Below are 15,253 nucleotides of genomic sequence, written 5' to 3' on the forward strand. Positions count from 1 at the left end.
CTTAATGACACAGCTAATAGAACTAGAAAGTGCTCAACAAAAGGACCCAAAAATAGGAAGACAGAAGGAAATAACAAAGCTGAGAGCAGAAATCAATGAAGTGGAAACCCAAAAAACAATCCGAAAGATCAACGAAAGCAGAAGTTGGTTCTTTGAAAAAATAAACAAGATTGATAGACCACTGGCAAACCTAACAAAGAAAGAGAGAGAGAGAAACTTGATAACTCGTATTAGGAATGAAAAAGGAGAGATCACTACTGATATGACAGAGATTCAAAGGGTAATCAGAAACTACTTTGAGAAACTCTACGCCACTAAAAATGAGAACCTGGAAGAAATGGATAAATTCTTGGACTCTTATAATCTTTCACGGTTGAAGGAAGAGGATGTAGCATATCTAAACACCCCCATCACCATTGATGAAATCAAAATGGTAATCAAAGGTCTGCCGAAAAACAAAAGCCCAGGCCCAGATGGATTCACTAATGAATTCTTTCAAACTTTCCAAGAGGAACTACTACCAATCCTGGCAAGACTCTTTCATGAAATTGAACAAACGGAAACACTTCCAAATAGCTTTTATGAAGCCAACATCACCTTGATACCTAAACCAGACAGAGATGCTACAAAAAAAGAAAATTACAGACCAATATCGCTGATGAATGCCGATGCAAAGATCTTCAACAAAATCCTGGCAAATAGGATTCAATGCCTCATTAAGAAGATCATCCACTACGATCAAGTAGGTTTCATCCCAGGAATGCAAGGCTGGTTTAACATCTGTAAATCCATCAACATCATACACAACATCAATAACAAGAAAAATAAAAACCACATGATCATATCAATAGATGCAGAGAAAGCATTTGATAAGGTCCAACACCCATTCTTGATCAAAACTCTCAGCAAGATGGGAATGGAAGGAACCTTTCTCAATCTAGTTGAAGCCATCTACCACAAGCCAATGGCAAATATTATCCTCAACGGAGAAAAACTAAAAGCCTTCCCTCTAAATTCTGGTACAAGACAAGGCTGTCCTCTCTCACCACTCCTATTCAACATAGCACTGGAAGTATATGCTATAGCGATTAGGCAAGAAAAAGATATCAAGGGAATTCAGATAGGAAAGGAAGAAGTCAAGCTCTCACTGTTTGCAGATGACATGATACTCTACTTAGAAAACCCTAAAGACTCCACCAAAAAGCTTCTAGAAACAATAGACTCATATAGCAAGGTGGCAGGCTACAAAATTAACACAGAAAAATCAATGGCCTTTCTATACACCAATAGCAATAAGGAAGAAATGGACATTAAGAAAACAATCCCATTCACAATAGTGCCACACAAACTCAAATATCTTGGAATCAACTTGACTAAAAATGTGAAGGACCTATACAAAGAAAACTATAAAACTCTGCTCCAAGAAATAAGAGAGGCCACGCGGAAATGGAAACGCATACCCTGCTCGTGGATTGGCAGGATTAACATCATCAAAATGGCAATACTCCCCAAGGCATTATACAGATTTAATGCTATCCCTCTAAAGATACCCATGACATTCTTCAAAGAAGTGGATCAGGCACTTTTGAAATTCATTTGGAACAATAAACACCCTCGAATAGCTAAAGCAATCATTGGGAAAAAGAATATGGGAGGAATTACTTTCCCCAACTTTAAACTGTACTACAAAGCAATAGTTATCAAAACAGCATGGTATTGGAATAAGGACAGGCCCTCAGACCAGTGGAATAGACTTGAATACTCAGAAAATGTTCCCCAGACATACAACCACCTAATTTTCGATAAAGGAGCAGGAAACCCTAAATGGAGCAGGGTAAGCCTCTTCAACAAGTGGTGTTGGCACAATTGGATAGCCACTTGCAAAAAATTGACCGTAGACCCCCAGCTATCATCATGCACGAAGGTAAAATCCAAATGGATTAAAGACCTCGATATCAGCCCCAAAACCATAAGATATATAGAACAGCACATAGGCAAGACACTGCAGGACATTACAGGCATCTTCAAGGAGGAAACTGCACTCTCCAAGCAAGTGAAAGCAGAGATTAACAGATGGGAATATATTAAGCTGAGAAGTTTCTGCACCTCAAAGGAAATAGTGCCCAGGATACAAGAGCCACCCACTGAGTGGGAGAAACTATTCACCCAATACCCATCAGATAAGGGGCTAATCTCCAAAATATACAAGGCACTGACAGAACTTTACAAGAAAAAAACATCTAATCCCATCAAAAAATGGGGAGAAGAAATGAACAGACACTTTGACAAAGAAGAAATACAAATGGCCAAAAGATACATGAAAAAATGCTCCACATCACTAATCATCAGGGAGATGCAAATCAAAACAACGATGAGATACCACCTCACACCACAGAGAATGGCACACATCACAAAGAATGAGAACAAACAGTGTTGGCGGGGATGTGGAGAGAAAGGAACTCTTATCCACTGCTGGTGGGAATGCCGTCTAGTTCAACCTTTATGGAAAGCGATATGGAGATTCCTTCAAAAACTGGAAATCGAGCTCCCATATGATCCAGCTATACCACTCCTAGGAATATACCCTAGGAACACAAAAATACAGTACAAAAACCCCTTCCTTACACCTATATTCATTGCAGCACTATTTACCATAGCAAGACTCTGGAAACAACCAAGATGCCCTTCAACAGATGAATGGCTAAAGAAACTGTGGTACATATACACAATGGAATATTATGCAGCTGTCAGGAGAGATGAAGTCATGAAATTTTCCTATACATGGATGTATATGGAATCTATTATGCTGAGTGAAATAAGTCAGAGAGAGAGAGAAAAACGCAGAATGGTCTCACTCATCTATGGGTTTTAAGAGAAATGAAAGACATTCTTGCAATAATAATTTCCAGACACAAAAGTGAAAAGAGCTGGATGTTCCAGCTCACCATAGGAAGCTCACCACAAAGAGTGATGAGTTTAGTTAGAGAAATAACTACATTTTGAATTTTCCTTATAATGAGAATGTATGAGGGAAATGGAGAGCCTGTTTAGAGTACAGGCGGGGGTTGGATGGGTAGGAGGGAGACTTGGACATTGGTGATGGGAATGTTGCACTGGTGATGGGTGGTGTTCTTTACATGACTGAAACCCAAAAACAATCATGTATGTAATGAAGGTGTTTAAATAAAAAATAAATAAATATTCAAAAAAAAGAAAGAAAGAAAGAAAGAAAGAAAGAAAGAAAGAAAGAAAGAAAGAAAGAAAGAAAGAAAGAAAGAAAGAAAGAAAGAAAGAAAGAAAGAAAGAAAGAAAGAGAAAGAAAGAAAGAAAGAAGAAAGAAAGAAAGAAAGAAAGAAAGAAAGAAGAAAGAAAGAAAGAAAGAAAGAAAGAAGAGAAAGAAAGAAAGAAAGAAAGAAAGAAAGAAAGAAAGAAAGAAAGAAAGAAAGAAAGAGAAAGAAAGAAAGAAAGAAAGAAAGAAAGAAAGAAAGAAAGAAAGAAAGAAAGAAAGAAAGAAAGAAAGAAAGAAGAAAGAAAGAAAGAAAGAAAGAAAGAAAGAAAGAAAGAAAGAAAGAAAGAAAGAAAGAAAGAAAGAAAGAAAGAAAGAAAGAAAGAAAGAAAGAAAGAAAGAAAGAAAGAAAGAAAGAAAGAAAGAAAGAAAGAAAGAAAGAAAGAAAGAAAGAAAGAAAGAAAGAAAGAAAGAAAGAAAGAAAGAAACTGAGGCAGTCACCACTATCTTCATTATCCCTTCAGGAGGTTAGACTTGCTGAATTAGTAAACAGAAGGTGGGGCGGGAGAGTTCTTGGCAGCTTTCATGTGATGGACTGAAAAGATATTTTCTTTTCAAGTATTCTCCTAGAAACACCTTTCATGACACCCAGGAACAATCTTTTCCTTGAAACACTCAGAAACAATCTGTTAGACAATAAAGCAATCACTGACTGTTCAGAAGCCCCATATTACCCAAACTGTATCAAAACCCTTTTTCAATGAGAAGGATGTGACAGGTTATCAGTTGGTGATTGATAACTGATGAGCAAGAACTTTAGTGCTTCAGTGCTCCCTGATCTTTAACCTTTCTTTCAAACTGGCTTTTTAATTGGCATAAAAATCATAACCATCAGGGTCAACCCCTACCTCGCAAAAGACCAAAATGTGTCCAGCTAAATCTGTAAATTATAATACAAAATCTAGAAAGAGACTTAGTATACATACATACATATTATTTAAAAATATATGAGTCTAAGATAGAGGTAGCATTGCAAGTCGGGTACAGTATTAAAAATAATATTTTTATCTATTTATATATAAATATATAATATATTATATACTATATATTATATATAATAAATATATAAGATATAAATATATATTCTATATATATTTATATAAAAAAGAAATACAAATGGCTAAAGGGCACATGAAAAAATGCTCCACATACTAATCACCAGGGAGATGCAAATCAAAACAACTATGAGGTACAATCTCACGCCATAGAGATTGGCACACATCAGGAAAAATGAGAACAAGCAGTGCTGGTGGGGATGTAGAGAGAAAGGAACTTTTATTCTCTGCTGGTGGGAATGCTGTCTGGTGCAACCTTTATGGAAAGCGATATGGAAATTTCTCCAAAAGCTGGAAGTTGAGCTCCCATACAATCCAGCTATACCACTCCTAGCGACATATCATAGGAACACAAATATACAATACAAAAATCCCTTCCTCACACCTATATTCATAGCAGTGTTATTTACAATAGACAGATTCTGGAAACAGCCTAGATGCCCCTCACTAGATGAATGGTTAAAGAAACTATGGTACATATACACAATGGAATATTATGCAGCTATCAGAAGAGATGAAGTCATGAAATTTTCCTATACATGGATGTATTTTCCTATACATGGATGTATAATGCTGAGTGAAATAAGTCAGAGGGAGAGAGATAAACAGAATGGTCTCCCTCATCTATGGGCTTTGAGAAAAATGAAAAACATTTGTGTGATGATTCTCAGAGACAAAATAGAGGAGGACTGGAGGGTCCAGCTCCCGACATGAAGCTCACCACAGGGATCGTTTAGTGCAGTCACAGAAATAATTACACTGAGAACTATCATAACAAAATGTGACTGAATGAGGGAAGTAGAAAGCCTGTCTAGAGTACAGGCCGGTGTGGGGTGGGGAGGAAGGACACTTGGGATATTGGTCATGGGACTGTTACACTGGTGAAGGATATATATATATATATTTTTTTAATCAAAATAAAAGGAAAAGAAAAGACATCCCAATTCTTACCACAGGCTGTGTTCTTTACACTGACAGTATAGAAAGAGGAGGTACAAAAAAAAAAGAAAGAGGAGGTACAGTTAAATGCACCCCATATACACCTCAACACAGGCCCTTTGCCTGATCTGTATTGTGAATTGGGGGATAAAAAATATTTTTTATTCTACCCAAAGTGCTGCTACCTGGATTCCCCTTTCAATGAAAAATAAATAAATAATCTAGATGCTTACATTATGGCACCAATCCATAATGCCTTTCTACAACCAAACCTGTTTTTAAGATTTGGTTTAAGATGGAGCCAAAGGGATAGTTTATCTCAGGGCAGACCCAGATTTAATACCCAGCACCACTCAAGCCCTGCCAGGAGTGATCCCTGAGCTCAACACCAAGAGGAACCCTGCAGTTAGGGGGCCACATGTGGCCCCAGAACAAAATAAAAACAAAAAAATTTAATAAACATCTCCTATGGCAAAAAATCCTTTCAATATATACTTAAACAAGGATGATTTTTCCACCAGTTCACTTATCAAAAAGTAGAACAAAAAATATACAGATTTGAGGTAGTCAGCCATTAGCCTTGAACAAGTGCAACTTGAGCTTCCTGGTGAGTAGTTTAATATTTTAAGGGACTAAAGTATACTACATCAGAAAGAAGTTTAACATTTAATGTGAGTTTTGGCAAAAAAGATAATTTAACTGTATTGAGGTTTCTTTAGTTCTCAACTATTTGATTACATCTTAATGGAATAAAACCATATACTTGATTTGTTGATTTGAGGTAGTTGGCCACTTAGCCTTGAACAAGTTCAACTTGAGCTTCCTAGTGAGTAGTTTAATATGTTAAGGGCTAATGTATACTACATCAGAAAGAAGTTTAACATTTAATGTGAGTTTTGGCAAAAAAGATAATTTAACTGTATCAAGATCTCTTTAGTTCTCAACTATTTAATTACATCTTAATGGAATAAAACCATATTTTTTTAGCAGCTACACTTAAAAAGAACAATGTGTCTCTTCTCTGATTTTGACTGTCTATATTCCATACAATAGACAGCACTGAACAATGACAAAGCCTGGACACTGAAATACAGAACCAATCACCAAGCAGGATTAAGGGTGGGGGTATTTATTAAAATTCAAAAATTTATAATTATAATTTTATTAAAATAGTTCATCCATTTTATTTTGCCTTTGGTCTTGTGTGCCAGGGATTACTTAAGGCACTGCTCAGGAACTCCTGGTGGTCCTGGAATGACAATGATCAGTACCAGAGGTCAAACTGGTATTATATAAATGCAAGTCAGTGTCTAGTATTATCTCCCTAGCCTCTATCTATCTACTTTCATTATTGTTGTTGATGATTTCTCTTACTTTGTTGAAACACAATGGTTGTTCATATAAGTTATTTATTTGTTCATATTTATAAAGCAGTTCATGATTAAGTTTATCATATAGTATAAAACACCGTTCAGCAGTGCACCAATGTCCCCAGCTTCCCTCCCACCCTCCCTATGCACTCTCCCCTGCCTTTAAAAAAAAATCCCACCTACAATAGTAGAGACAAAGGAAAAGTAATAGAGTGTCATGGATGCTTCTATAGTAGTGGTGGTATAAAACAATTTTGAATGTAAAAACAATAAACTTTAACACTATTGTAACTACTTAAACTATAGTAAATACTGAAATTAAAAAGAAATTAGCAATAGTGAGAGGGACTAATGTGGAGCTGGAGAGACAGCATGGAGGTAAAAGTGTTTGCTTTGCATGCAGGACAGTGGTTCAAATCCCAGCATCTCATATGGTCCCCCGAGCCTGCCAGGAGGGATTTCTGAGTGTAGAGCCAGGAGTAATCCCTGAGTGCTGCTGGGTGTGACCCAGAACAAAATGAAACAAAACAAAAACAAAAACACATTTCTTTGTTCAGAAAAAAAATTCTGGCCATTTTCTTGCTCTATTTAATGTAGATTAATTTTAAAAGGCTTTGTGTCCCATGTAGTATCATTAGATAGTATTTAGGTATTTTAGGGTAATAGCATCAATGAAAAACATTAATGACAGCAAATATATCTGGGAAAGAAGGAGAAATAAAGGTAAATTTGTTTCATAGAAAGACAAGTTAAAAGATAAGTCACTAAACCAAATTAGAATATAAAGAACAATAAGAATTACCTTTTGTAACTTGAAAGCTAACTTTTGATCCAGGTGCTCTGTCAATTAAGAAAGTCTACTAGAGGCACAAAGTCATCAATATTTTCTAGAATTTTTAAACAAAGAGCACTGAACTCTTGTAAATAAACCATTTCCAGATAAAGTCACAAACATACTTCTAGGATAAATATTAAGCCATTAATAATACAGAGAAGTTAAGTTGACGCCAAGATATTTGAGTTTGTGTGACACTAATGGGAATGGAATTGTTTTTTTAATGTCCATTTCTTCTCAATCATTATTGGTGTGCAAGAAGGCCATTGATTTTTGCGTGTTAATTGTGTAGCCTGCCACTTTGCTATATGAATCTATTGTTTTTAGAAGCTTTTTGGTAGAGTCTTTAGGGTTTTCTAAATATAATATCATTCATCTGCAAACAGTGAGAGCTTGATTTATTCCTTTCCTATTTGGATGCCCTTGATATCTTTTCTTGCCTAATCTCTATGGCAAGAACTTTCAGCACTATGTTGAATAGGAGTGGTAGGAGAGGGCAGCCTTGTCTTGTACCATATTTTAGAGGAAAGGCTTTTAGTTTATCTTCATTGAGAATAATATTTGCCATTGGCTTGTGGCAACTTAATTAAAAAGGTGAAGAACCTATACAAAGAAAACTACAAAACCCTGATTCAAAAAATAAAAGAGGACATACGAAAATAAAGACACATACCCTGCTCATGGACTGGTAGAATTAACATCATTAAAATGGCAATACTCCCCAAAGCATTGTACAGATTTAATTTACTCCCTCTAAAGATACTCATGACATTCTTCAAAGAAGTGGATCAAACATTCCTAAAATTCCTGTGTAACAATAAACACCCAAAAATAGCTAGAGCAGCCCTTGAGAAAAGTAATATAGGATGTATCACTTTCCCCAAATTTAAATTGTATTAGAAAAGCTATAGTCATTAAAACAGCATGGTACTGGGATAAAGACATACCCTCAGATTAATGCAATAGACTTGAGTATTCAGAGAATGTGTCCCAGATATACAATCATTTAATTTTTGATAAAGGGACAAGAAATGCAAAATGGAGAAAGGAAAGCCTCTTCAACAAGTGGTATTGGCACAATTGGTCAGTTACATACAAAAAAAAGCAAACTCAGACCTCCATCAAACACCATGAAAAAAATCAAATCCATATGGATTAAAGACCTTGATATCAGACCTGAAACCATAAGGTATATCAAACAACATGTAGGTAAAACACTCCATGACATTGAGACGAAAGGCATCTTCAAGGAGGAAACAGAACTCTCCAAACAAGTGGAAGCAGCGATAAATAGATGGGACTATATTAAGCTGAGAATCTTCTGCACCTCAAAGAAAATAGTACCTAGGATAAAAAAAAGCCACTCACAGAATGGGAGAAACTATTCAACCAATATCCATCAGATAAGGAGCATATATTAAAAATATACAAGGAAATGACATAACTTTATAAGAAAAAAAATCTAACCTCATCAAATAATGGGGAGAAGAGGCAGAAGTGATGGCGCAGCAGTAGGGCGTTTACCTTGCCTGCAGCTGACCCAGAACATCCCGTGGTTTGATCCCCTGGCATCTCATATGGTCCCCCAAGCCTGGAGTGATTTCTGAGGTAGGTCATAGCCAGGAGTAGCCCTTGAGCATCACTGGGTGTGGCCCAAAAATAAATAAAGGGGGGGGGATAAGAAATTAACAATTTCTCAAAGAAATACAAATGGCCAAAAGGCACATGAAAAAAATGCTCCACATCATTAATCATCAAGAAGATGCAAATCAAAACAACAATAAGGGAGGTGAGTCAACACGCCCAGAAAAGGAGGAGCCACTGAACTTCGCTGGATCTCAGATGCCAGCACCCTTCTGCCTCTCTACTCTGCTGTCCTGCATTTTCGGCCTGATTTCACCCTTGGTGCGGCTCATCAGCCAGCCTGCCTTCCTGTGAGCTTTCCGGGGAGTCTGCCTTCCCCTGAGCCTTCCGTGGAGGTGAGTCCACACGCCCAGAAAGGGAGGAGCCACTGAACTTCGCTGGATCTCAGATGCCAGCACCCTTCTGCCTCTCTACTCTGCTGTCCTACATTTTCGGCCTGATTTCACCCTTGGTGCAGCTCATCAGCCATCCTGCCTTTCTGTGAAACGCCCAGAAAGGGAGGAGCCACTGAACTTCGCTGGATCTCAGATGCCAGCACCCTTCTGCCTCTCTACTCTGCTGTCCTGCATTTCCGGCCTGATTTCACCCTTGGTGCGGCTCATCAGCCAGCCTGCCTTCCTGTGACATGCCCAGAAAGGGAGGAGCCACTGAACTTCGCTGGATCTCAGATGCCAGCACACTTCTGCCTCTCTACTCTGCTGTCCTGCATTTTTGGCCTGATTTCATCCTGGGTGCAGCCCATCTGCCAGCCTGCCTTCCTGTGAGCCTTCCATGGAGGTGAGTCGACACGCCCAGAAAGGGAGAAGCCAGAGGAGCACGGTTGCTCCGCTCCCCTTCGCAACGGTGCACAGCATTTAGCCGATGAATACAATCACAACACGTAGAAAAACACGCAGTACTAGTGTGACAATGGGGAAACAACACGGGCCAGTGCCAGACATAGAGAATGAAGATGGCAACTCTGATGACTTGAACATGACCAACCACCTAGTCAGTCTCTCAGATAAGGAGTTTAGAGTTGCAATATGGAACATGTTCAAAGAACTCAAACAAAGTATAGAAGAGAAAACTAAAAAGAATCAGGAGAATATGAAGATAGAAATGAGAAAACTCCAAACAGAAATTTCAGATCAAATAACAGGTCTGAGAAACTCAGTAGATGAACTGAAGAAAAACATGTTTGAGATTTCCCACAGGTTAACAGCAGCTGAGGATAGAATCAGTACACTGGAAGATGAGATACATAACAATTACATACAGCAGAAGAAATTGGAAAAAAGCCTCAAAGCAAATGATCAAACAATGGAAAAATTACTCAAAGAATGGGAACAGATGAAAATAGAAGTCTATGATAAGCTCAACAGAAACAACTTAAGAATCATTGGAGTCCCAGAGACTCAGGAAGAAAATCTCCAGGAAGAATCAACAGTCAAGAACATCATTAAAGAGAAACTACCAGAGATAATGAATACATGTGATCAAATCCTGCATGCCCGAAGAGTGCCAACTAAAAGAGACCCCAGAAAAAACACCCCAAGACACATCCTAGTCACAATGACGAATCCCATAGATAGAGACAGAATTCTGAAAGCAGCAAGATCGAAAAGAGAAATTACATTCAAGGGAACATCCTTGAGATTTACTGCAGACCTGTCACCAGAAACACTCAAGGCCAGAAGGCAGTGGTGGGACATAGTGACAAAACTCAATGAAATAAATGCTTCGCCTAGAATACTGCACCCAGCAAAACTCATTTTCAGGTTTGAAGGAACAATACATAGTTTCACAGACAAACAACAGATCAAAAACTTCACAGACTCAAAACCATTCTTAAAAGAAAAACTGAACGGCATACTTTAAGACAAGGCTTACCAACAGACACACCAAACTTTAATATAAAGATGGCACTAACTCCCAGGACAATTCTTTCTCTCAATGTCAATGGACTAAATGCACCAGTTAAGAGACACAGAGTGGCTAAATGGATCAAAAAACTCAATCCAACCTTCTGCTGCCTACAAGAAACGCACCTGAATAGTCAGAACAAACATAGACTCAAAATAAAAGGCTGGAGGAAAATCATCCAAGCAAACAACACCCAAAAAAAAAATCAGGAGTGGCCATATTAATATCAGATGATGCAAACTTTATACTTAGGAAAGTAGTAAGGGACAAAGATAGACATTTTGTATTAATCAAGGGATATGTACAGCAGGAAGAAATCACCCTCCTAAACATATATGCACCGAATGAGGGGCCAGCAAAATATTTAATACAACTGTTGACAAATCTGAAAAATAATATCAATAACAACACAATAATTGTGGGAGACCTCAACACGGCATTGTCAACACTAGACAGGTCAACCAGACTGAAACCCAACAAGAATATACTAGACCTGAGGAGAGAAATGGAAGAAAGAGGCCTAGTAGATATATACAGGACACTCCACCCCCAGAAGCCTGGATATACATTTTTCTCTAATGTACATGGGACATTCTCTAGGATAGACTACATGTTAGCACACAAAACATACCTCCATAATATCAAGAGGATAGAAATTTTGCAGGCTGCCTTTGCTGACCACAAAGCCCTGAAATTATGTATAAACTACAAAGGGACACAGAAGAAAAATTTTAACACCTGGAAGTTAAATAGCCTCATACTGAATAATCAGTGGGTCCGAGATGAAATCAAAGAGGAAATCAAAACCTTCCTGAAAACAAATGACAATGGAGACACAAATTATCAGAACCTATGGGACACAGCAAAAGCAGTACTGAGAGGAAAATTTATAGCTTTGCAAGCACACATCAGGAAAGAAGAAGGGGCATACCTGAATAGCTTAATGACGCAGCTCATAGAATTAGAAAGTGCTCAACAAAAGGATCCAAAAATAGGGAGGCAGAAGGAAATAACAAAGCTGAGAGCAGAAATCAATGAAGTGGAAACCAGAAAAACCATCCAGAAGATCAACGAAAGCAGAAGTTGGTTCTTTGAAAAAATAAACAAGATTGATAGACCACTGGCAAAACTAACAAAGAAAGAGAGAGAAACTTGATAACTCGTATTAGGAATGAAAAAGGAGAGATCACTACTGATATGGTAGAGATTCAAAGGGTAATCAGAAACTACTTTGAGAAACTCTATGCCACTAAAAATGAAAACCTGGAAGAAATGGATAAATTTTTGGAATCTTATAATCTTCCACAATTGAATGAAGAGGATGTAGCATATCTAAACACACCCATTACTATTGAGGAAATTAAGAAAGTAATCAAATGTCTGCCCAAAAACAAAAGCCCAGGCCCAGATGGATTTACTAATGAATTCTTTCAAACCTTTCAAGAGGAACTACTACCAATCCTGGCAAGACTCTTTCATGAAATTGAAAAAACAGGAAAACTTCCAAATAGCTTTTATGAAGCCAACATTACCTTGATACCTAAACCAGACAGAGATGCTACGAAAAAAGAAAATTACAGACCAATAACGCTGATGAATGCAGATGCAAAGATCTTCAACAAAATCCTGGCAAATAGGATTCAATGCCTCATTAAGAAGATCATCCACTACGATCAAGTAGGTTTCATTCCAGGAATGCAAGGCTGGTTTAACATCCGTAAATCTATCAACATAATACACAACATCAACAGCAAGAAAAATAAAAATCACATGATCATATCAATCGACGCAGAGAAAACATTTGACAAGGTCCAACACTCATTCTTGATCAAAACTCTCAGCAAGATGGGAATGGAAGGAACCTTTCTCAATATAGTGAAGGCCATCTACCACAAGGCAGAGGCAAATATTGTCCTCAATGGAGAAAAACTGAAAGCCTTTCCTCTAAATTCTGGCACAAGATAAGGCTGTCCTCTCTCACCACTCCTATTCAACATAGCACTGGAAGTACTCGCTATAGCGATTAGGCAAGAAAAGGATATCAAGGGAATCCAGATAGGAAAGGAAGAAGTCAAGCTCTCACTGTTTGCAGATGACATGATACTCTACTTAGAAAACCCCAAAGACTCTACCAAAAAGCTTCTAGAAACAATAGACTCATATAGCAAGGTGGCAGGCTACAAAATTAACACACAAAAATCAATGGCCTTTCTATACACCAATACTAATAAGGAAGAAATGGACATTAAGAAAACAACTCCATTCACTATAGTGTCACACAAACTCAAATATCTTGGAATCAACTTGACTAAAAATGTGAAGGACCTATACAAGGAAAACTATAAAACTCTGCTCCAAGAAATAAGAGAGGACACGCGGAAATGGAAGCACATACCCTGCTCATGGATTGGCAGGATTAACATCATTAAAATGGCAATACTCCCCAAAGCACTGTACAGATTTAATGCGATCCCCCTAAAGATACCCATGACATTCTTCAAAGAAGTGGACCAGGCACTTTTGAAATTTATTTGGAACAATAAACACCCTCGAATAGCTAAAGCAATCATTGGGAAAAAGAATATGGGAGGAATTACTTTCCCCAACTTTAAACTTTACTACAAAGCAATAGTTATCAAAACAGCATGGTATTGGAATAAGGACAGGCCCTCAGATCAGTGGAATAAGCTTGAATACTCAGAGAATGTTCCCCAGACATACAATCACCTAATTTTTGATAAAGGAGCAAAAAATCCTAAATGGAACAAAGAAAGCCTCTTCAACAAGTGGTGTTGGCACAACTGGGTAGCCACTTGCAAAAAATTGAACTTAGACCCCCAGCTAACATCATGTACGAAGGTAAAATCCAAATGGATTAAAGACCTCGATATCAGCCCCAAAACCATAAGATATATAGAACAATACGTAGGTAAAACACTCCAGGACATTGAGGCTAAAGGCATCTTCAAGGAAGAAACTGCACTCTCCAAGCAAGTGAAAACAGAAATTAACAGATGGGAATATATTAAGCTGAGAAGCTTCTGCACCTCAAAGGAAATAGTGCCCAAGATACAAGAGCCACCCACTGAGTGGGAGAAACTATTCACCCAATACCCATCAGATAAGGGGCTAATCTCCAAAATATACAAGGCACTGACAGAACTTTACAAGAAAAAAACATCTAATCCCATCAAAAAATGGGGAGAAGAAATGAACAGACACTTTGACAAAGAAGAAATACAGATGGCCAAAAGACACATGAAAAAGTGCTCCACATCACTAATCATCAGGGAGATGCAAATCAAAACAACGATGAGATACCACCTCACACCACAGAGAATGGCACACATCACAAAGAATGAGAACAATTAGTGCTGGCGGGGATGTGGAGAGAAAGGAACTCTTATCCACTGCTGGTGGGAATGCCGTCTAGTTCAACCTTTATGGAAAGCGATATGGGGATTCCTCCAAAAACTGGAAATCGAGCTCCCATACGATCCAGCTATACCACTCCTAGGAATATACCCTAGGAACACAAAAATGCAATACAAAAACCCCTTCCTTACACCTATATTCATTGCAGCTCTATTTACCATAGCAAGACTCTGGAAACAACCAAGATGCCCTTCAACAGACGAATGGCTAAAGAAACTGTGGTACATATACACAATGGAATATTATGCAGCTGTCAGGAGAGATGAAGTCATGAAATTTTCCTATACATGGATGTACACGGAATCTATTATGCTGAGTGAAATAAGTCAGAGAGAGAGAGAAAAACGCAGAATGGTCTCACACATTTATGGGTTTTAAGAAAAATGAAAGACATTCTTGCAATAATAACTTTCAGACACAAAAGAGAAAAGAGCTGGAAGTTCCAGCTCACCTCAGGAAGCTCATCACAAAGAGTGATGAGTTTAGTTGGATAAATAACTACATTTTGAACTGTCCTAATAATGAGAATGTATGAGGGAAATTGAGAACCTGTTTAGAGTACAGGCGGGGGTCGGGTGGGGAGGAGGGAGACTTGGGACATTGGTGATGGGAATGTTGCACTGGTGATGGGTGGTGTTAAGAAAAAAAAATATTGTTATTCAATAATGGAATACAATGTATATACAATATATTATTATATACAATACATTGCATTATAAAAAAAAATAAAAAAAACAACAATAAGATACCATCCCATGCCACAGAGACTGGCATACATCACAAA

General features: G+C 37.8%; 1 protein-coding gene and 1 pseudogene across 1 annotated transcript in view; one reads left to right on the top strand and one right to left on the bottom strand.

Moving 5' to 3' along the window:
* Positions 1-15,253, bottom strand: part of MPP7 (MAGUK p55 scaffold protein 7) — a 249,090-nt gene that overhangs the window by 148,986 nt on the left and 84,851 nt on the right. The window lies entirely within an intron of this gene.
* On the top strand, positions 5,276-5,433 carry LOC126014822 (uncharacterized; annotated as a pseudogene).

The sequence above is a fragment of the Suncus etruscus genome, chromosome 7, assembly GCF_024139225.1.
Source record: "Suncus etruscus isolate mSunEtr1 chromosome 7, mSunEtr1.pri.cur, whole genome shotgun sequence".
NCBI classification, from domain to species: domain Eukaryota; kingdom Metazoa; phylum Chordata; class Mammalia; order Eulipotyphla; family Soricidae; genus Suncus; species Suncus etruscus.